This window comes from Arachis ipaensis, chromosome B9 (assembly GCF_059453495.1).
Source record: "Arachis ipaensis isolate K30076 ecotype BB chromosome B9, ASM5945349v1, whole genome shotgun sequence".
NCBI classification, from domain to species: domain Eukaryota; kingdom Viridiplantae; phylum Streptophyta; class Magnoliopsida; order Fabales; family Fabaceae; genus Arachis; species Arachis ipaensis.
Window position 1 is genome coordinate 83336127 of NC_142444.1, and position 20825 is coordinate 83356951.

Genomic DNA, 20825 nt, shown 5'->3' on the forward strand with positions numbered 1-20825 from the left:
AATCGGAAGGAATATTGTGAATAACATCGAATTCGAGGGCACTCTACCAACGAGTGCTTCGACTTGAAAAATATCATAGAAAAATTGGTAAGAAAAGGAAAATTAGATCGATTTCTGGCCACCCGGGATGATGATCAAAGAAAAAGACGGAGAGACGAAGATGATGGACGAGCTGAACGGTCACCTCGGACACCAGAAAGACACGTCCACATGATACACGGCGGATTCGCAGGAGGTGGGATCTCCAAATCATCCCAAAAGAGATATCTCAAAGAAGTATATCATGTTGAGGGAAAGGAGGAAGCACCCGACATCCCGGCGATAACATTTACTAAAGAGGACGCATCCGGCATTATCTCGGGACACGATGATCCCATGGTCATCACTATTATACTGGCAAACACCAATCTACACCGCACACTAGTAGACCAAGGGAGTTCTGCCGATATCTTATTCAAAACAGCCTTCGACAAGCTCGGTTTAGACGAAAAGGAACTTAGAGCATACCCGAACAATCTGTTTGGACTAGGAGACACTCCGATACAACCGCTGGGATACGTATCGCTACACACTACTTTTGGAAAAGGGAACCAATCTAGGACCCTCAAAATAGACTACATTGTGGTCGACGTAAGTTCAGCCTACAATGCTCTCATAGGTCGGACAACACTCAATCAACTCGGCGCAATAGTCTCAACTCCGCATCTATGCATGAAATTCCCAACTGCAGAGGGGATAGCCACGATAAAAGCAGATCAAAAGATGGCACGTCGCTGTTATAACGAGAGCTTAAACCTCAAAAGCAGAGGAGAAGAGTTTCATACAATTGAGCTTGGCGGAGCTCAGCATCGAGAAGAACTCCGTCCGCACCCAGAAGGGGAGGTAGAGAAGGTTCAGATTGGAGACACCTCGGACAAAACGACTAATATCGGCACGGTCCTAAGAGGAGACTCAAAAGCATTACTGATACAATTCTTACGAGATAATGTCGACCTCTTCGCATGGAAAGCCACAGACATGCCAGGCATAGACCCTAAGCTAATGTGCCACAAGTTGGCGGTCTATCCAGGATCTCGGCCGGTGCAGCAGAAGCGAAGAAAACTCAGACCAGAACGATCCCAAGCTGTGGAAGAACAAGTACAAACATTACTGGAGGCAGGATTCATAAGAGAAGTCAAGTACCCACTATGGCTAGCCAACGTTGTCTTGGTGAAAAAATCAAACGGGAAGTGGTGCATGTGTACCGATTACACCGATCTCAACAAAGCCTGCCCAAAAGATCCATACCCACTCCCAAGTATTGACGCTCTGGTAGATGCTTCCTCCGGATATAGATACCTCTTGTTTATGGATGCCTATTCGGGGTACAACCAAATCTCCATGTATCTACCAGATCAAGAAAAGACCCCGTTCTTAACACCAAAGGCGAACTACTGCTACATCGTGATCCCTTTCGGTCTCAAGAACGCGGGAGCTACTTATCAAAGGCTAATGAATAAAGTCTTCTCAGATCACATCGGAAAAATCATGGAAGTCTATGTGGACGACATGTTGATAAAAACACAAAGCGAAGATACATTATTGTCCAACCTGGCTCAAGTGTTTGACACTATAAGGAAGCATATCATGCGACTCAACCCCGCAAAATGCACATTCGCAGTTGAAACAGGAAAATTCTTGGGTTTCATGCTCACACAAAGGGGAATTGAAGCAAATCCAGACAAATGTCAAGCTATACTCAACATGAAGAGCCCAACCTGTGTCAAAGAAGTACAACAACTCAACGGGAGATTGGCCGCCCTATCGCGATTTTTAGCAGGAGCTGCGATAAGATCTCTCCCCTTCTATGCTACTTTAAGAAAGGGAAAACAGTTCGAATGGACGACAGAATGTGAGCAAGCTTTCCGAGACTTAAAGGAGTTCTTAGGACGGCCGCCTATCCTATCTTGACCACGAGAAGGAGAACTACTCATATTATATCTCGCAGTAGGAAGCTGGGCGATAGCCTCAGCACTAGTCAGAGAAGACGAAAATGGGCAACAACCCATCTACTTCATTAGCAAAGCACTACAGGGATCCGAGCTGAACTACCAGAAAATTGAAAAATTTGCCTATACTCTCATCCTAACATCTCGACGACTCCGCCCGTACTTCCAGGCTCACACCATTAAGGTTAGAACTAACCAGCCCATAAAAGGAATATTGCAGAAAACAGATTTAGCAGGCAGAATTCTACAATGGGCAGTCGAGTTGTCAGAATTCGACCTCTAATATGAAGCTCGAACGGCCATCAAATCACAGTATCTGGCCGACTTCATCGCAGAATTCACAGATACCCTGGAAACTCCCACAAAATGGAATCTCTACGTGGACGGTTCCTCAAATAAAACGGGAAGCGGCGCAGGCGTGATAATAGAAAGCAACCAAGGAACCCACGTTGAGCTCTCCCTCAAGTTCGGGTTCCCGGCCTCCAATAACCAAGCGGAATATGAAGCATTATTAGCTGGTTTGAAGCTGGCTAAAGAGGTCAGAGCTCAAAAACTCAATATTTACAGCAATTCACAAGTGGTCACATCACAAATAACAGGGAGCTACCAAGCCAAAGACCCCACCATGAAAAAATATTTGGATAAAACTAAGGAACTACTCGGACAAATTGGGGAATATAAGATCTGCCACAAACCCCGCGAACAAAATGCCCGAGCTGATGCACTCTCAAAACTAGCCAGCACCAAACCAGGGGGCAACAATAGAAGCCTTATCCAGGAAATGTTGCAAAACCCGTCAATCTCGGAAGAGGAAAAAGTCCTGGCCATAATAAGTCAGGACCAAGGATGGATGACCCCCATAATCAACTACCTCAAAGAAGGAACACTCCCCGCAGAAGAAAAGGAGGCAAAGAAGTTAAAAAGGGAGGCACAGTACTACACCATCATAAACAACATCCTGTACAAAAGAGGAATCTCAATACCTTTACTAAAATGCATGCCGACCTCCAACACAAGGGAAGTGCTAAAAGAAATACACGGCGGCATTTGTGGCAATCATCTCGGAGCACGAGCTCTCACCAAAAAAGTACTCCGGGCGGGATTTTATTGGCCAACTCTACAGAAAGAAGCCACAGAATTTGTAAAGGCATGTACACCATGTCAAAAACATGCCAACTTTCACATCGCCCCGCCAGAAGAGCTCATCAGCGTGACTTCGCCTTGGCCGTTTGCAAAATGGGGACTCGATCTTCTCGGCCCCTTCCCATAGGGATCAGGATAAGTTAAATTTCTCATAGTGGGAGTAGATTACTTTACAAAGTGGATTGAGGCAGAGCCCCTAGCCAATGCCACCGCTCAAAGAAGCCGGAAATTCTTATATCGAAACATTGTCACAAGATTCGGGGTTTCATAGTCAATAACCACAGACAATGGCACCCAATTCACAGATGCAGGTTTCAGAAAACTAGTAGCCGACTTGAATATAAAGCACCAGTACACCTCCGTCGAACATCCACAAGCCAATGGGCAGGCCGAAGCTGCTAACAAAGTCATATTGGCCGGATTAAAGTGGAGATTACAAGATGCAAAGGGAGCCTGAGCAGAAGAGCTCCCACAGGTCCTGTGGGCATATCGAACAACACCACATTCCACCACGAAGGAATCCCCCCTCCGATTAGCATACGGAACAGAGGCAATGATTCCAATAGAGATTGAGGAAGGGTCGCCCAGAATAGTTCACTACAATGAGGAAGCAAACTTCCAACTTCAGAGAGAAGAGCTCGACTTGTTACCCGAAATCCAAGAAAGAGCTTGGATCAGGGAAGAAGCTCTAAAATGCTGAATGGCTTTCAGATATAATCAAAAGGTAGTGCTGAGAAGTTTCATAGAAAATGATCTCATCCTAATCCGAAATGATATCGGAACAACTCGACCAGGAGAGGGAAAGCTGGCAGCAAACTGGAAAGGACCCTACCGAGTTGTAGAAGTACTTGGAAAGGGCTACTACAGACTGTCTGAACTCGATGGACGAGAGCTTCCCAGGTCATGGCACGCCTGCAACCTTAGAAGGTACTACAGTTATAAAAGATAAAAGATCTCATCATTGGATGCACTTTTTTTCCTGAAAAGGTTTTTTAACGAGGCACCAAGTTGAGACTCAGACAATCCCATATGTATATATTTGCACTTTTCCTTTAAATAAAATATATTTTAGATACTCTACAAATATTTCAAGACGCATTAATCTGAAGCATTCATTGTCCGATTATAAAGCAACAGATCGGCAGAAAGTGAAAAACAATTTCACTGCACGATCACGATAAAGACAACCGTCCGATAAAGGTGAAAACGCGATTCACCCAAAGGACGATCTAGAGATGACAACCACTTTCTAAAAATCGGCAAAGATGAACACAGAATAATGTAAGAAGTTATCGAAAGTGATCTAAAAAAGAACCTAACGAGGTCTTACGGATTGCTAAAATAATAACTTAAAGACTGACCAACGTTGAGAAGTCGGACCAAGTCAACCCAAGTTATAAGTAAACTCTGGAAAGAGGTCTGGCCAACCCTATTAAAGAGGATTACTTTAACTTAGAGGGGCTCGACATGACAAAGTCAGCCCAAAATGAAAAGTTATCAAAGTAGTCCCTGAAAGAGATCTGACAAGGATCCAAGAAAGAGGACTACAAATAACTTAAAGGAGACCGATATAATGAAGTCGGACTCCTACTACTAAAAAGTTATCAAAGTAGTCCCTGAAAGAGATCTGACAAGGATCCAAGAAAGAGGACTACAAATAACTTAAAGGAGACCGATATAATGAAGTCGGACTCCTACTACTAAAAAGTTATAAAAGTAATCCCTGAAAGAGATCTGACAAAGATCCAAGAAAGAGGATTACAAAAATAACTTAAAAGAGACCGATATAACCAAGTCGGACTCCTACTACTGAAAGTAATCCCTGAAAGAGACCTGACAAAGGTCCAAGAAAGAGGATTACAAAAAATAACTTAAAGGAGACCGATACAACCAAGTCGGACTCCTACTACTGAAAGTAATCCCTGAAAGAGACCTAACAAAGGTCCAAGAAAGAGGATTACAAAAATAACCTGGAAAAGGTCGACCTAACGAAGTCGATCTCCTACAAACGAGAAGATCGTAAAAAGTAATCCCCGAAAGAGACCTGACAAAGGTCCAAGAGTTTAGCAGGGGACCAGCACAAAGAAATCGGTTACAGAGCGCTAAAGAACACACACAAAGCGAGAAAACCAAACAAGTCGGACCCCTACAACTACGGAGATTCAAGCTACAAAACAAAAACCCAAGGAGGTCGGGCTGCAAGATGTCAGCATTGGCAGAAGGAAGCCTAGCCAAAAAACCTGTTCTTTACAGAGTCATAAGGCCTCGAAAGGCCACCAACACTTACTATCCAAAAGACGGCAAGCTAATTGTTTGTTTTTCAAAAATAAAAAGTTGCTAGAAAAGCAACTAAGAAATGTCAGCAATCAAATAAAAAGTTTCCAAACGCCCACAAGCCGGGCCAACTACTTTAAAGAAAAAGATCAACAAGCATCAGAAGCCTTCTCGGCAGCATCAGGAGCCTTCTTGACAGCATCAGAACAAGGAGAGGGGGGCGAGTCTGAATCGGCACCGCATCTACAGTACCATCCTCCCAGTTCAGGATCTGGCAATCCAACTCAGGACCAACTGGAGGAGCGGAAGAAGTCGGCACCTTGGTAGAAAACACAGGGGGAGGAACCACCTCGTCGTCATCACCCTTATCATCAGGGACAATCTTGCCATCCTTGACAACATTATCCAAGCTAAAGAGGGTAAGATCGGCCTCGGGAGCAATGATTCGAACTTGTTCTCTCAAGTTCTCATAAGCAGCAGTCACGCTGCCAACGAGATGACCTTGGAGCTCAACATAGTCTTCCCGGGCATTGTCAAGCTCCTCTCTCAGGCGCCTCCCCTCCTTATAGGATGTAACATAGCTATCCTTATGCATCAAGGCTGCATCTTCAGCCAACCTCAAAGAAGCAGCCAGTGCTTCAGAACTCGCCTTCTCGTTCTCCAAGTCTTTTTTCAGCTTAGCCACCTTCACCTCAAGCTCCTCCTTCAGTCCCTTCATCCGGTCGAATTCTTGTTTCGCCTCTTCCATAAATGCCTTGGTAGCATGGAGAGGGAGATTCTGAGCAGTTCGATATATGGCAGCCGACATGTACGCCATCTTAACATGATTTCGAGCCATAAAATCCAAGTGATGAAGGATGGACACATCGTCCATGGAAAGAGCACCGTAGGGGCCGATTTGCTGATCCACGAATTCAATAGCATTAAAATCAGGAGCATCGAGGTCAAAAGGCTCAGCAGTCTTTTGTTTTTTATTGGGAGGAGCAACAGAAGGGGCAGCAGAGGTGACGTGAGGATCTGCCAAACGAACTCGGGGAGTAGGGATCACCTTCTTCACCCCGGCAGAACTCTGCACCGATGGCTTCCCGCGCACCTGATAAGATCCCTCCCCAGCCGCCTGGGCAGCAGCATTTCTGGCAGCAGTCGCCCTCTGCACCCTCGTATAAGCTTTTATGGATTCATTATTCTTCATTGCCTCTGCAAAACAAAACAGAAAACTCAGCTATAAGTCGGACAAATCGGAAAAGACAGCTACAAGCAACATAAACAAAATCATAAAAGAAACACAAGATACCCAGTTCAGATTGAAGAAGAGAAGGATTGGTTAGGAATTTCTTTGTGTCAAGATGGGGAGGTTGACCCCAGCGTTCTTCCAAGATAGTCACAAAGGCCCGCTCAACCTCATCCAACATCTCCCACGAATACCGGGAGACCCTCACATCTTTTGGCCATTCCAAGGGAAAGGCTGGTTCGTCATTTTCATCCAGAAAAAAGGGCCGAGCTCCTTCAACAGCTCAGACCTTGAAAAAGTAGTTCTTAAAGTCAGGGAACGACTCGTCAAACATGGAAAAAACTTTCTTTTCTTGGGTGGAACGAAAGAAGACCCAAGCTGACTTCTTTTTTACCACACCGGGCTTAGTCAAAACAAACAAATAGAAAAAGAGAGATTAGGAAACAGGAATACCAAAACTGTCGCACAGCAACTGGAAAATTTTTATAAAACCCCAGGAGTTGGGGTGAAGTTGAGAAGGGGCAACATTACAAGACCATAACAAGTCGGTTTCAAATGGAGTAAAAGGAAGAGTAATACCCAGGTGACCAAAGAAAAAATCGTAAGCATAAAAGAAGGGGCGATTGTCAACAACTCGAGTCGAAAAACAGACTCTCTCGTCAGAATAGGGAGGGACAAGTTCATAATTCTTCTCATCACCAGAATTACTACAGACACTGTGAAACTGCCTAAGCTGAGTACAAAATTCGGAATCAACCAGCGAGACACACATAAGAACTATGGAGTCCACCCAATCAGCCATACCCGCGGGAACCTGGGAAGGCATTTCTGTTACGTTATTTCGGGAAGACATGAGGTCAACTAAATCCTACAAAAAGAAAGGAAGAATGGATTACACAAAAACATCTCGGACAGAGGGCAAACATCTCGACGGGCGGATAAACAAAAAGGGAAAACCCCAAAGACTCAAGACAAAGGTCTTGGGGCATCCCTTGGAGGCAGTAAACAAGCAAGGTTTTCAAGTTATTTCTACGGCTTACATCCCAGCACTTGTCAAAACAAAATCCAGAAAGAAAACAAAGGAAGCAAAAATGCAAAGGACCACACTTCTACAGTTTACCAGCAAAAAACACTACTTCCACAGTATATCAGAAATGTCAAAAAAGACCAAGCAGCAAAGGAGCAAACTTTCTTTTGAAATCAAGCAAAAAATCATCAGCCAAGAAAAAGATTCAAAGCAACAAGAAAAAGATTCGCACCGAAAAACAAAGAAATTCCAGAGCATGCAACAAGTCAAGCATGATAAAAAACGGAAAGATCCAAACTTTCTCCAAAAAGAAGATCCCATTGCAAAGAAAAAAACAAAATACGAAATGGGACTAACCTGGAGACGGAAGAAGCTGCGAGGAAGAGTGGAAGCGCAGAGACAAAGGCTGCCCAGAAAAAACGCCAAGCGACGAAAGCAGAAGCGCAAGCGAAAGACAGAAAGCGAGAGAATGAAAGAAGAAATGTGAAGAAGTTACGAAAAGGGCGAAGGAGAGAAACCGTTTTTCTAAATGCGGATATTAAACCCGCTTGCATTCCCAAAACAGTGCCGATATAAAAGCGCGCGCTTTTAGAGGAAAAACGTTCTACATTTAAAAGCTTCTACAAAGGAATCGACAAAATGCTTGAGTTCGGCTTCATTAGATAAGGACCGAAGTCAAGAACTCGACCTCAAAAAGAAGACCGAGCTCAAGCAGGGGCACTGTTCATACCCTGGGTCGAACTGTCTGACCCGGGATGATTGGTGGCAAAACGACTAACCTCTTCAGGTCCGACTATCCGACCTCTTCTTAAAGAGATCGGCCAAATCGACAGGAGAGCCCAGTAAAGGGCCCAAATGGAGGAACACGACCCAAATCCAAAGGTAGTTCAAGCCTACAGAGATAAAGGCGGTTCCCTTAAAGATAAGCGGACTTCACTCAAGATAAATATAAGATAAGATAAGATAACTAACTTATCTTATCAGAAAGGTCAGCCCACACTACTATAAATACACTAGAGCACCCAGGTATAACTCATACTCTGATTCGACATAAAAACCTGCTTAATACCCGTGCTAACTTAAGCATCGGAGTCTCTTGCAAGTACCCCCCACCTTTCGGTGGCCAAGGATTAGCAGAGCAGCAAGTCCAATAAGTCGGACACAACAGCTCCGGCCACCACCAGCCAGCCGGACACGTCATCTCCGATCAGTACGGAAGATCTCATCCGAGATTGACCTCTAGTTTTAGGTAACCCTCGGAACAGATAGTGTTATTGATTCTCCTAGTTTAGTATGTTGATTCTTGAATACAGCTACTTTATGAGTCTTGGCCGTGGCCCTAAGCACTTTGTTTTCCAGTATTACCACCGGATACATAAATGCCACAGACACATAACTGGGTGAACCTTTTCAGATTGTGACTTAGCTTTGCTAAAGTCCCCAATTAGAGGTGTCCAGGGTTCTTAAGCACACTCTTCTTTTGCTTTGGACCTTGACTTTAACCGCTCAGTCTCAAGTTTTCCCTTGACACATTCACGCCACAAGCACATGGTTAGGGACAGCTTAGTTTAGCCGCTTAGGCCAGGATTTTATTCCTTTAGGCCCTCCTATCCACTGATGCTCAAAGCCTTGGATCCTTTTTATTACCCTTGCCTTTTGGTTTTAAGGGCTATTGGCTTTTTGCTCTTGCCTTTTGGTTTAAAGAGCTTTTGGCTTTTTCTGCTTGCTTTTTCTTTTTCTATTTTTTTCGCCATTTTTTTCTGCAAGCTTTCGTATTCACTGCTTTTTCTTACTTCAAGAATCATTTTTACGATTTTTCATATTATCAAATAACATTTCTCCTGTTCATCATTCTTTCAAGAGCCAACATATTTAACATTCTTAAACAACAACTTCAAAAGACATATGCACTGTTCAAGCATTCATTCAGAAAACAAAAAGTATTGTCACCACATCAAAATAATTAAACTAGTTTCAAGGATGAATTCGAAACCATGTACTTCTTGTTCTTTTGTAATTAAAACATTTTTCATTCAAGAGAGGTGATGGATTCATAGGACATTCATAACTTTAAGGCATAGACAATTAAATACTAGTGATCATGAAGACAAAAACATAAACAAACATAAAGCATAAAAATCAAAAAATAGGAAAATAAATAAACAAGGAGATTAAGGGATGAGTCCACCTTAGTGAGGGTGGCGTCTTCCTCTTCTTGAAGAACCAACGGTGCTTTTGACCTCCTCTATGTCTCTTCCTTGTCTTTCTTGCTCCTCCCTTATAGCTCTTTGATCTTCTCTAATTTCATGAAGGATGATGGAGTGCTCTTGATATTCCACCCTTAATTGTCCCATGTTGGAACTTAATTTACCTAGGGAAGTGTTGATTTGTTCCCAATAGTTTTGTGGAGGAAAGTGCATCCCTTGAGGCATCTCAGGTATTTCATGGTGAGGAATTTCCTCATGCTCATGTTGAGGTCCATGCTCTCTTGTTTGCTCTATCTTTTTCTTAGTGATGGGCTTATTGATGAGCGGATAATTTATACGCTTTTTGGCATTGTTTTTAGTAGAATCTGGTTACTTTTAGGGATGTTTTCATTAGTTTTTATGTTAAATTCACGTTTCTGGACTTTACTATGAGTTTGTGTGATTTTCTGTGATTTCAGGTATTTTCTGGCTGAAATTGAGGGACTTGAGTAAAAATCAGATTCAGAGGTTGAAGAAGGACTGTTGATGCTGTTGGATTCTGACCTCCCTGCACTTAAAGTGGATTTTCTGGAGCTACAGACTCAACATGGCGCGCTTCTAATTCGTTGGAAAGTAGACATCCAGGGCTTTCCAGCAATATATAATAGTCCATACTTTGGCCGAGTTTAGACGACGTAAAAGGGTGTTGAACGCCAGTTTTACGCTGTTGTCTGGAGTTAAACGCCAGAAACACGTCACAAGCCAGAGTTGAACGCCAGAAATACGTTACAAACTGGCGTTCAACTCCAAGATTGACCTCTACACGTGTAACATTCAAGCTCAGCCCAAGCACACACCAAGTGGGCCCCGGAAGTAGATTTATGCATCAATTACTTACTTCTGTAAACCCTAGTGACTAGTTTAGTATAAATAGGACTTTTTACTATTGTATTAGACATCTTTGATCAGTTTTATGCTATCTTAGACTTTCATGGGGGCTGGCCATTCGGCCATGCCTGAACCATTATCACTTATGTATTTTCATACGGTAGAGTTTCTGCACTCCATAGATTAAGGTGTGGAGCTCTGCTGTTCCTCAAAGATTAATGCAAAGTACTACTGTTTTTCTATTCAATTTAATTTATTTCGCTTCTAAGATATTAATTCGCACTTCAACCTGAATGTGATGAACGTGACAATCATCATCATTCCCCCCACGAACGCGTGCCTGACAACCACTTTCGTTCCACCTTAGATTGAATGAGTATCTCTTGGATCTCTTAATCAGAATCTTCGTGGTATAAGCTAGATTGATGGCGGCATTCATGAGAGTCTGGAAAGTCTAAACCTTGTCTGTGGTATTCCGGGTAGGACTCTGGGATTGAATGACTGTGACGAACTTCAAACTCGCGAGTGCTGGGGGTAGTGACAGACACAAAAGGAGGGTGAATCCTATTCCAGTATGATCGAGAACCTCAGATGATTAGCCGTGCTGTGACAGAGCATGTGGACCATTTTCACAAGAGGATGGGATGCAGCCATTGACAAGGGTGATGCCTCCAGACGATTAGCCATGCAGTGACAGCGCATCGGACCATTTTCCAGAGAGGATAAAAAGTAGCCATTGACAACGGTGATGTCCTTACATAAAGCCAGCCATGGAAAGGAGTAAGACTGATTGGATGAAGACAGCAGGAAAGCAGAGGTTCAGAGGAACGAAAGCATCTCTATACACTTATCTGAAATTCTCACCAATGATATACATAAGTGTTTCTATCCTTATTTTCTATCTATTTATTATTTATGTTCGAAAACTCCATAACTATTTTATATCTGCCTGACTGAGATTTACAAGGTGACCATAGCTTGCTTCATACCAACAATCTCCATGGGATCGACCCTTACTCATGTAAGGTTTATTACTTGGACGACCCAGTGCACTTGCTGGTTAGTTGTATCGAAGTTGTGAATGAAAAACAATTTATTAAGACGTGCGTACAGAGTTTTTGGCCCCGTTGCCTGAGATCACAATTTCGTGCACCAAGTTTTTGGCGCCGTTGCCGGGGATTGTTTGAGTTTGAACAACTGACGGTTCATCTTGTTGCTCAGATTAGGTAATTTTCTTTTTATTTTATTTTCAAAAATTTTTCAAAGACCTTTCAAAAATTTCTCATCTGTTTTCGAAAAAAAAATAAATAAATAAATAAATCTTTTCAAAAATATATTTTTCTTCAGAATTTTTAAGAATGAATTCTAGAGTTTCATGAAGCATGTTGAAGCCTGGCTGGCTGTAAAGCCATGTCTAATTCTTTTGGATAAGGGCTTCCAACCATCAGCATAGAGGCAAGTTAATTGGAATGTCAGCCGTGGCATGTCTGAGTTACATACTAAAGCTTGGCTGGCTATTAAGCCATGCCTAACCCTCGGATTGGAGCTTTAGACTAAGAATACAAGATTCCTAGAATTCATATTAAAAAATTTTGAAATCCTTATTTTCTTTTTCCTATATGTTTTTTCGAAAAAAATATACAAAAATCCAAAAAAATAAAAAAATTATAAAAATAAAAAATATTTCATGTTTCTTGTTTGAGTCTTGAGTCAAGTTGAAAGTTTGGTGTCAATTGCATATTCATCTTGCATTTTTCGAAAAATTCATGCATTCATAGTGTTCTTCATGATCTTCAAGTTGTTCTTGGTAAGTCTTCTTGTTTGATCTTGATGTTTTCATGTTTTGTGTCTTTTCTTGTTTTTCATATGCATTCTTGCATTCATAGTGTCTATACATGAAAAATTTTTAAGTTTGGTGTCTTGCATGTTTTCTTTGCATTAAAAATTTTTCAAAAATAAGTTCTTGATGTTCATCTTGACATTCAAAGTGTTCTTGGTGTTCATCTTGACATTCATAGCATTCTTGCATGCATTCATTGTTTTGATCCAAAATTTTCATGCATTGAGTCTTTTTCATGTTTTTCCCTCTCATCATAAAAAATTCAAAAATAAAAAAAATATCTTTCCCTTTTTCACTTATAAATTTCGAAAATTTGAGTTGACTTTTTCAAAACTTTTTAAAATCTAGTTGTTTTATGAGTCAAATCAAATTTTCAATTTAAAAATCTTATCTTTTTCAAAATCTTTTTCAAAAATAAAATCTTTTTCACTTTTCTTATTTATTTTCGAAAATTTTAAAAATATCTTTCAAAAAATATTTTTCTTATCTTTATCTCCTAATTTTCGAAAATAACATCATCAATTAATGTTTTGATTCAAAAATTTCAAGTTTGTTACTTGCTTGTTAAGAAAGATTCAAACTTTGAGTTCTAGAATCATATCTTGTGATTTCTTGTGAATCAAGTCATTAATTGTGATTTTAAAAATCAAATCTTTTTCAAAACTAATTTCAATCATATCTTTTCAAAAATATCTCTTTATCTTATCTTTTTCAAAATTTGATTTTAAAATACCCTTTCTAACTTCTTATCTTCTTATCTTTTCAAAATTGATTTTCAAATTTGTTTCAACTAACTAACTAACTTTTTGTTTGTTTCTTATCTTTTTCAAAACTACCTAACTAACTCTCTCTCTCTAATTTTCGAAAATATCTTCCCTCTTTTTCAAAATTTCTTTTTAATTAACTAATTATTTTAATTTTTGATTTTAATTTTCGAAAAATTACTAACCTTTTTCAAAAACTATTTTCGAAAATCACTAACTCTTTTTCAAAAATAATTTTCGAAAATTCTCCTTCTCTCTCATCTCCTTCTATTTATTTATTCATCTACTAACACCTCTCTTCATTCCACATCTCTGCTCTCCTTACCTTTGTGTTTCTTTCTTTACATTCCCCTATTATTATTTTTCTGTCCTTCTTTTTCATATGAGCAGGAGCAAAGACAAGAACATTCTTGTTGAAGCAGATCCAGAACCTGAAAGGACTCTGAAGAGGAAACTAAGAGAAGCTAAATTACAACAATCCAGCAAGCACCTTTCAGAAATTTTCGTACAAGAAGAGGAGATGGCAGCCGAAAATAATAATAATGCAAGGAGGATGCTTGGTGACTTTACTGCACCTAATTCTAATTTACATGGAAGAAGCATCTCCATTCCTGCCATTGGAGCAAACAATTTTGAGCTTAAACCTCAATTAGTTTCTCTGATGCAGCAGAACTGCAAGTTTCATGGACTTCCATCTGAAGATCCTTTTCAGTTCTTAGCTGAATTCTTGCAGATATATGATACTGTTAAGACTAATGGAGTAGATCCTGAAGTCTACAGACTCATACTTTTCCCTTTTGCTGTGAGAGACAGAGCTAGAATATGGTTGGACTCTCCACCTAAGGATAGCCTGAACTCTTGGGATAAGCTGGTCAAGGCTTTCTTAGCCAAGTTCTTTCCTCCTCAAAAGCTGAGTAAGCTTAGAGTGGATGTGCAGACCTTCAGACAGAAAGAAGGTGAATCCCTCTATGAAGCTTGGGAGAGATACAAAGAACTGACAAAAAAGTGTCTTTCTGACATGCTTTCAGAATGGACCATCCTGGACATATTCTATGATGGTCTGTCTGAATTAGCTAAAATGTCATTGGATACCTCTACAAGTGGATCCATTCACTTAAAGAAAACGCCTGCAGAAGCTCAAGAACTCATTGACATGGTTGCTAATAACCAGTTCATGTACACTTCTGAGAGGAATCCTGTGAGTAATGGGACGCCTATGAAGAAGGGAGTTCTTGAAATTGATACTCTGAATGCCATATTGGCTCAGAATAAAATATTGACTCAGCAAGTCAATATGATTTCTCAGAGTCTGAATGGAATGCAAGCTGCATCCAATAGTATTCAAGAGGCATCTTCTGAAGAAGAAGCTTATGATCCTGAAAACCCTGCAATAGCAGAGGTGAATTACATGGGTGAACCTTATGGAAACACCTATAACCCCTCATGGAGAAATCACCCAAATCTCTCATGGAAGGATCAACAAAAGCCTCAACAAGGCTTTAATAATGGTGGAAGAAATAGGTTTAACAATAGTAAACCTTTTCCATCATCCACTCAGCAACAGACAGAGAACTTTGAACAAAATACCTCTAATTTAGCAAACTTAGTCTCTAATCTATCTAAGGCCACTGTAAGTTTCATGAATGAAACAAGGTCTTCCATTAGAAATTTGGAGGCACAAGTGGGCCAGCTGAGTAAAAGGATCACTGAAATCCCTCCTAGTACTCTCCCAAGCAATACAGAAGAAAATCCAAAAGGAGAGTGCAAGGCCATTGACATAGTTAACACGGCCGAACCTGGAGAGGAAGGGGAGGACGTAAATTCCAGTGAGGAAGACCTCCTGGGACGTCCAGTGATCAATAAGGAGTTTTCCTTTGAGGAACCAAAGGAATCTGAGACTCATCTAGAAGCCATAGAGATTCCATTGAACCTCCTTATGCCCTTCATGAGCTCTGACAAGTATTCATCTTCTGAAGAGAATGAGGATGTTACTGAAGAGCAAGTTACCAAGTACCTTGGTACAATCATGAAGCTGAATGCCAAATTATTTGGTATTGAGACTTGGGAGGATGAACCTCCTTTGTTCACCAATGAACTAAGTGATCTGGATCAACTGACATTGCCTCAGAAGAAACAGGATCCTGGAAAGTTCGTAATACCTTGTACCATAGGCAACATGATCTTTGAAAAGGCTCTATGTGACCTTGGTTCAGGGATAAACCTCATGCCCCTCTCTGTAATAGAGAAACTGGGAATCTTTGGGGTGCAAGCTACTAAAATCTCATTAGAGATGGCAGACAATTCAAGAAAATAGGCTTATAGACAAGTAGAGGACGTGTTAGTAAAGGTTGAAGGCCTTTACATCCTTGCTGATTTCATAATCCTTGATACTGGGAAGGATGAGGATGAATCCATCATCCTTGGAAGACCTTTCCTAGCCACAGCAAGAGCTGTGATTGATGTTGACAGAGGTGAATTAGTCCTTCAATTGAATGAGGACTCCCTTGTGTTTACAACTCAAGGTTACCCTTCTGTAAACATGGAAAAGAGGCACAGTAAGCTTCTCTCAAAACAGAGTCAACCAGAGCCCCCACAGTCAAACTCTAAGTTTGGTGTTGGGAGGCCACAACCAAACTCTAAGTTTGGTGTTGAACTCCCATATCCAAACTCTAGGTTTGGTGTTGGGAAGTCTCAACAAAGCTCTGAACATCTGTGAGGCTCCATGAGAGCCCACTGTCAAGCTATTAACATTAAAGAAGCGCTTGTTGGGAGGCAACCCAATTTTTATTTATCTAATTTATTTTTCTTGTTCTTTCATGTTTCATTAGGTTCATGATCATGTGGAGTCACAAAATAAATATAAAAATTGAAAACGAAATAAAAAACAGCAGAAGAAAAATCACACCCTGGAGGAAGACCTTACTGGCATTTAAACGCCAGTAAAAAGCATCTAGCTGGCGTTCAACGCCAGAACAGAGCATGGTTCTGGCGCTGAACGCCCAAAATGGGCAGCATCTGGGCGTTTGAACGCCAGAATTGCACCCTAGAGAAGAGCTGGCACTGAACACCCAGAACAAGCATGGTTCTGGTGTTCAACGCCAGAAATGGGCAACAAATGGGCGTTCAACGCCCAGAATAAGCACCAATCTGGTGCTGAACGCCCAGAGTTGTGTGCAAGGGCATTTTGCATGCCTAATTTGGTGCAAGGTTGTAAATCCTTGAACACCTCAGGATCTGTGGACCCCACAGGATCACCTCAGGATCTGTGGACCCCACATGATCCCCACCTACCTCCACTCACGTCTTCTCACCCTCTTTCACACAATCCCATAAACACTCTTCCCCAAAACTCTTCACCAATCACCTCAATCTCTCTTCCCTATAACCACTTCACCACTCACATCCATCCACTCTTCCCCATAAACCTACCTCATAAACCCCACCTACCTTCAAAATTCAAAATCAATTTCCCACCCAAAACCCACCCTTATGGCCGAACCTTACCCCCCCTCCCTTCCCTATATAAAGCCCTCCATTCTTCTTCATTTTCACACAACACAACCCTCTCTTCCCCTTCTTGGCCGAATACACCCCTCCCCCCTCTCCTCCATATTTTCTTCTTCTTCTTCATCTATTTTTTCTTCTCTTGCTCGAGGGCGAGCAATATTCTAAGTTTGGTGTGGTAAAAGCATAAGCTTTTTGTTTTTCCATTACCATTGATGGCACCTAAGACCGGAGAATCCTCTAAAAAAGGGAAAGGGAAGATAAAAGCTTCCACCTCCGAGTCATGGGAGATGGAAAAATTCATCTCCAAAGCCCATCAAGACCACTTCTATGATGTTGTGGCCAAGAAGAAGGTGATCCCCGAGGTCCCTTTCAAGCTCAAGAGAAATGAGTATCCGGAGATCCGACATGAAATCCAAAGAAGAGGTTGGGAAGTTCTAACAAACCCCATCCAACAAGTCGGCATCCTAATGGTTCAAGAGTTCTATACCAATGCATGGATCACTAGGAACCATGATCAAAGTAAGAACCCAAACCCAAAGAATTATATTACAATGGTTCGGGGGAAATACTTAGATTTTTGTCCGGAAAATGTGAGGTTGGCGTTCAACTTGCCAAATATGGAAGAGAACGCACGCCCCTACACAAGGAGAGTCAACTTTGATCAAAGGTTGGACCAAGTCCGCATGGACATATGTGTAGAAGGAGCTCAATGGAAGATTGACTCAAAAGGCAAACCGGTTCAACTAAGAAGACTGGACCTTAAGCCTGTAGCTAGAGGATGGTTGGAGTTCATTCAATGCTCAATCATTCCCACTAGCAACCGGTCTGAAGTTACTATAGACTGGGCCATCATGATCCATAGCATCATGATTGGAGAAGAGGTGGAAGTTCATGAGATTATACCTCAAGAACTCTACAAAGTGGCTGACAAGTCCTCCATTATGGCAAGGTTAGCCTTTCCTCACCTCATTTTCCACCTATGCAATTCGGCTGGGATTGACATAGAGGGAGATATCCTCATTAAAGAGGACAAGCCCATCACTAAAAAAAAGATGGAGCAAGCAAGAGAGCCCATTCATGGAGCTCAAGAGGCGCATGAAGCTCATCACCATGAGATCCCAGAGATGCCTCAAATGCATTTTTCTCCACAAAACTATTGGGAGCAAATCAACACCTCCCTAGGAGAACTAGGCTCCAACATGGGACAACTAAGGGTGGAACATCAAGAGCACTCCATCATCCTTCATGAAATAAGAGAAGATCAAAAAGCAATGAGGGAGGAGCAACAAAGACAAGGAAGAGACATAGAAGAGCTCAAGGACATCATTGGTTCCTCAAGAAGGAAATGCCACCATCACTAAGGTGGACTCATTCCTTGTTCTTACATTCTCTGTTTTTCATTTTCTATGTTAAGTGCCTATCTATGTTTGTGTCTTCATTACATGATCATTAGTAGTTAGTAACTTTGTCTTAAAGTTATGAATGTCCTATGAATCCATCACCTCTCTTAAATGAAAACTGTTTTAATTCAAAAGAACAAGAAGTACATGAGTTTCGAATTTATCCTTGAACTTAGCTTAATTATATTGATGTGGTGATAATGCTTCTTGTTTTCTGAATGTATGCTTGAACAGTGCATATGTCTTTTGAAGTTGTTGTTTAAGAATGTTAAATATGTTGGCTCTTGAAAGAATGATGACTAGGAAACATGTTATTTGATAATCTGAAAAATCATAAAAATGATTCTTGAAGCAAGAAAAAGCAGCAAAGAACAAAGCTTGCAGAAAAAAAAAATTAGGCAAAAAAAAATATATATATATATATAGAAAGAAAAAGAAAAAGCAAGCAGAAAAAGCCAAAAGCTCTTAAAACCAAGAGGCAAGAGCAAAAAGCCAATAACCCTTAAAACCAAAAGGCAAGGGCAAATAAAAAGGATCCCAAGGCTTTGAGCATCAGTGGATAGGAGGGCCTAAAGGAATAAAATCCTGGTCTAAGCGGCTAAACCAAGCTGTCCCTAACCATGTGCTTGTGGCGTGTAGGTGTCAAGTAAAAACTTGAGACTGAGTGGTTAAAGTCAAGGTCCAAAACAAAAAAAGAGTGTGCTTAAGAACCCTGGACACCTCTAATTGGGGACTTTAGCAAAGCTGAGTCACAATCTGAAAAGGTTCACCCAATTATGTGTCTGTGGCATTTATGTATCTGGTAGTAATACTGGAAAACAAAGTGCTTAGGGTCACGGCCAAGACTCATGAAATAGCTGTGTTCAAGAATCATCATACTGAACTAGGAGAATCAATAACACTATCTAAACTCTGAGTTCCTATAGATGCCAATCATTCTGAACCTCAATGGATAAACTGAGATGCCAAAACTATTCAAGAGGCAAAAAGCTATAAGTCCCGCTCATATGATTGGAGCTATGTTTCATTGATAGTTTGGAATTTATAGTATATTCTCTTCTTTTTATCCTATTTGATTTTCAGTTGCTTGGGGACAAGCAACAATTTATGTTTGGTGTTGTGATGAGCGGATAATTTATACGCTTTTTGACATTGTTTTCAGTATGTTTTTAGTAGGATCTAGTTACTTTTAGGGATGTTTTCATTATTTTTATGTTAAATTCACATTTCTGGACTTTACTATGAGTTTGTGTGTTTTTCTATGATTTCAGGTATTTTCTGGCTGAAATTGAGGGACTTGAGCAAAAATCAGATTCAGAGGTTGAAGAAGGACTGCTGATGCTGTTGGATTCTGACCTCCCTGCACTCAAAGTGGATTTTCTAGAGCTACAAAACTCGAAATGGCGCGCTTCTAATTGCGTTGGAAAGTAGACATCCAGGGCTTTCCAGAAATATATAATAGTTCATACTTTGGCCAATAATAGACGACGTAAACTGGCGTTCAACGCCAGCTTTCTGCCCAAATTTGGCATCCAGCGCCAGAAAAGGAGCCAAAATCAGAGTTGAACGCCCAAACTGGCACAAAAGCTGGCGTTCAACTCCAAGAAGGACCTCTACATGTGCAACACTCAAGCTCAGTCCAAGCACACACCAAGTGGGCCCCGGAAGTGGATTTATGCATCAATTACTTACTCATGTAAACCCTAGTAGCTAGTTTATTATAAATAGGACTTTTTACTATTGTATTAGACAATCTTTGAATCTTGAGAATCTTTGGACGCCTGGTTCTTAGATCAGAGGGGCTGGCCATTCGGCCATGCTTGGACCTTTCACTTATGTATTTTCAACGGTAGAGTTTCTGCACTCCATAGATTAAGGTGTGGAGCTCTGCTGTTCCTCAAAGATTAATGCAAAATACTACTGTTTTCTATTCAATTCATCTTATTTCGCTTCTAAGATATTCATTCGTACTTCAATCTGAATGTGATGAATGTGACAATCATCATCATTCCCTATGAACGCGTGCCTGACAACCACTTCCGTTCTACCTTCGACTGAATGAGTATCTCTTAGATCTCCTAATCAGAATCTTCGTGGCGTAAGCTAGAATGATGGCGGCATTCAAGAGAATCCGGAAAGTCTAAACCTTGTCTGTGGTATTCCGAGTAGGATTCAATGAATAAATGACTGTGATGAGCTCCAAACTCGCGATTGCAGGGCGTTAGTGACAGACGCAAAAGGATAGTAAATCCTACTCCAGCATGATCGAGAACTGACAGATGAATAGCCGTGCCGTGACAGGGTGCGTTGACCATTTTCACTGAGAGGATAAGATGAAGCCATTGACAAGGGTGATGCCTCCAGACGATTAGCCGTGCCGTGACAGGGCATTGGATCATTTTCCCGAGAGATGACCGAAAGTAGCCATTGATAGTGGTGATGTATCACATAAAGCCAGCCATGGAAAGAAGTAAGACTGATTGGATGAAGATAGCAGGAAAGCAGAGGTTCAGAGGAACGAAAGCATCTCCATTCGCTTATCTGAAATTCCTACCAATGAATTACATAAGTATTTCT

General features: G+C 41.2%; 1 non-coding gene across 1 annotated transcript; it reads right to left on the bottom strand.

Annotated features, from left to right (window-relative positions):
* Nucleotides 1-14257: 14257 nt before the first annotated feature.
* Nucleotides 14258-14365, bottom strand: LOC148545251 (small nucleolar RNA R71). Its single transcript, XR_015901741.1, has one exon. It is a non-coding gene; the product is annotated as a small nucleolar RNA R71 (small nucleolar RNA).
* Nucleotides 14366-20825: the final 6460 nt, after the last annotated feature.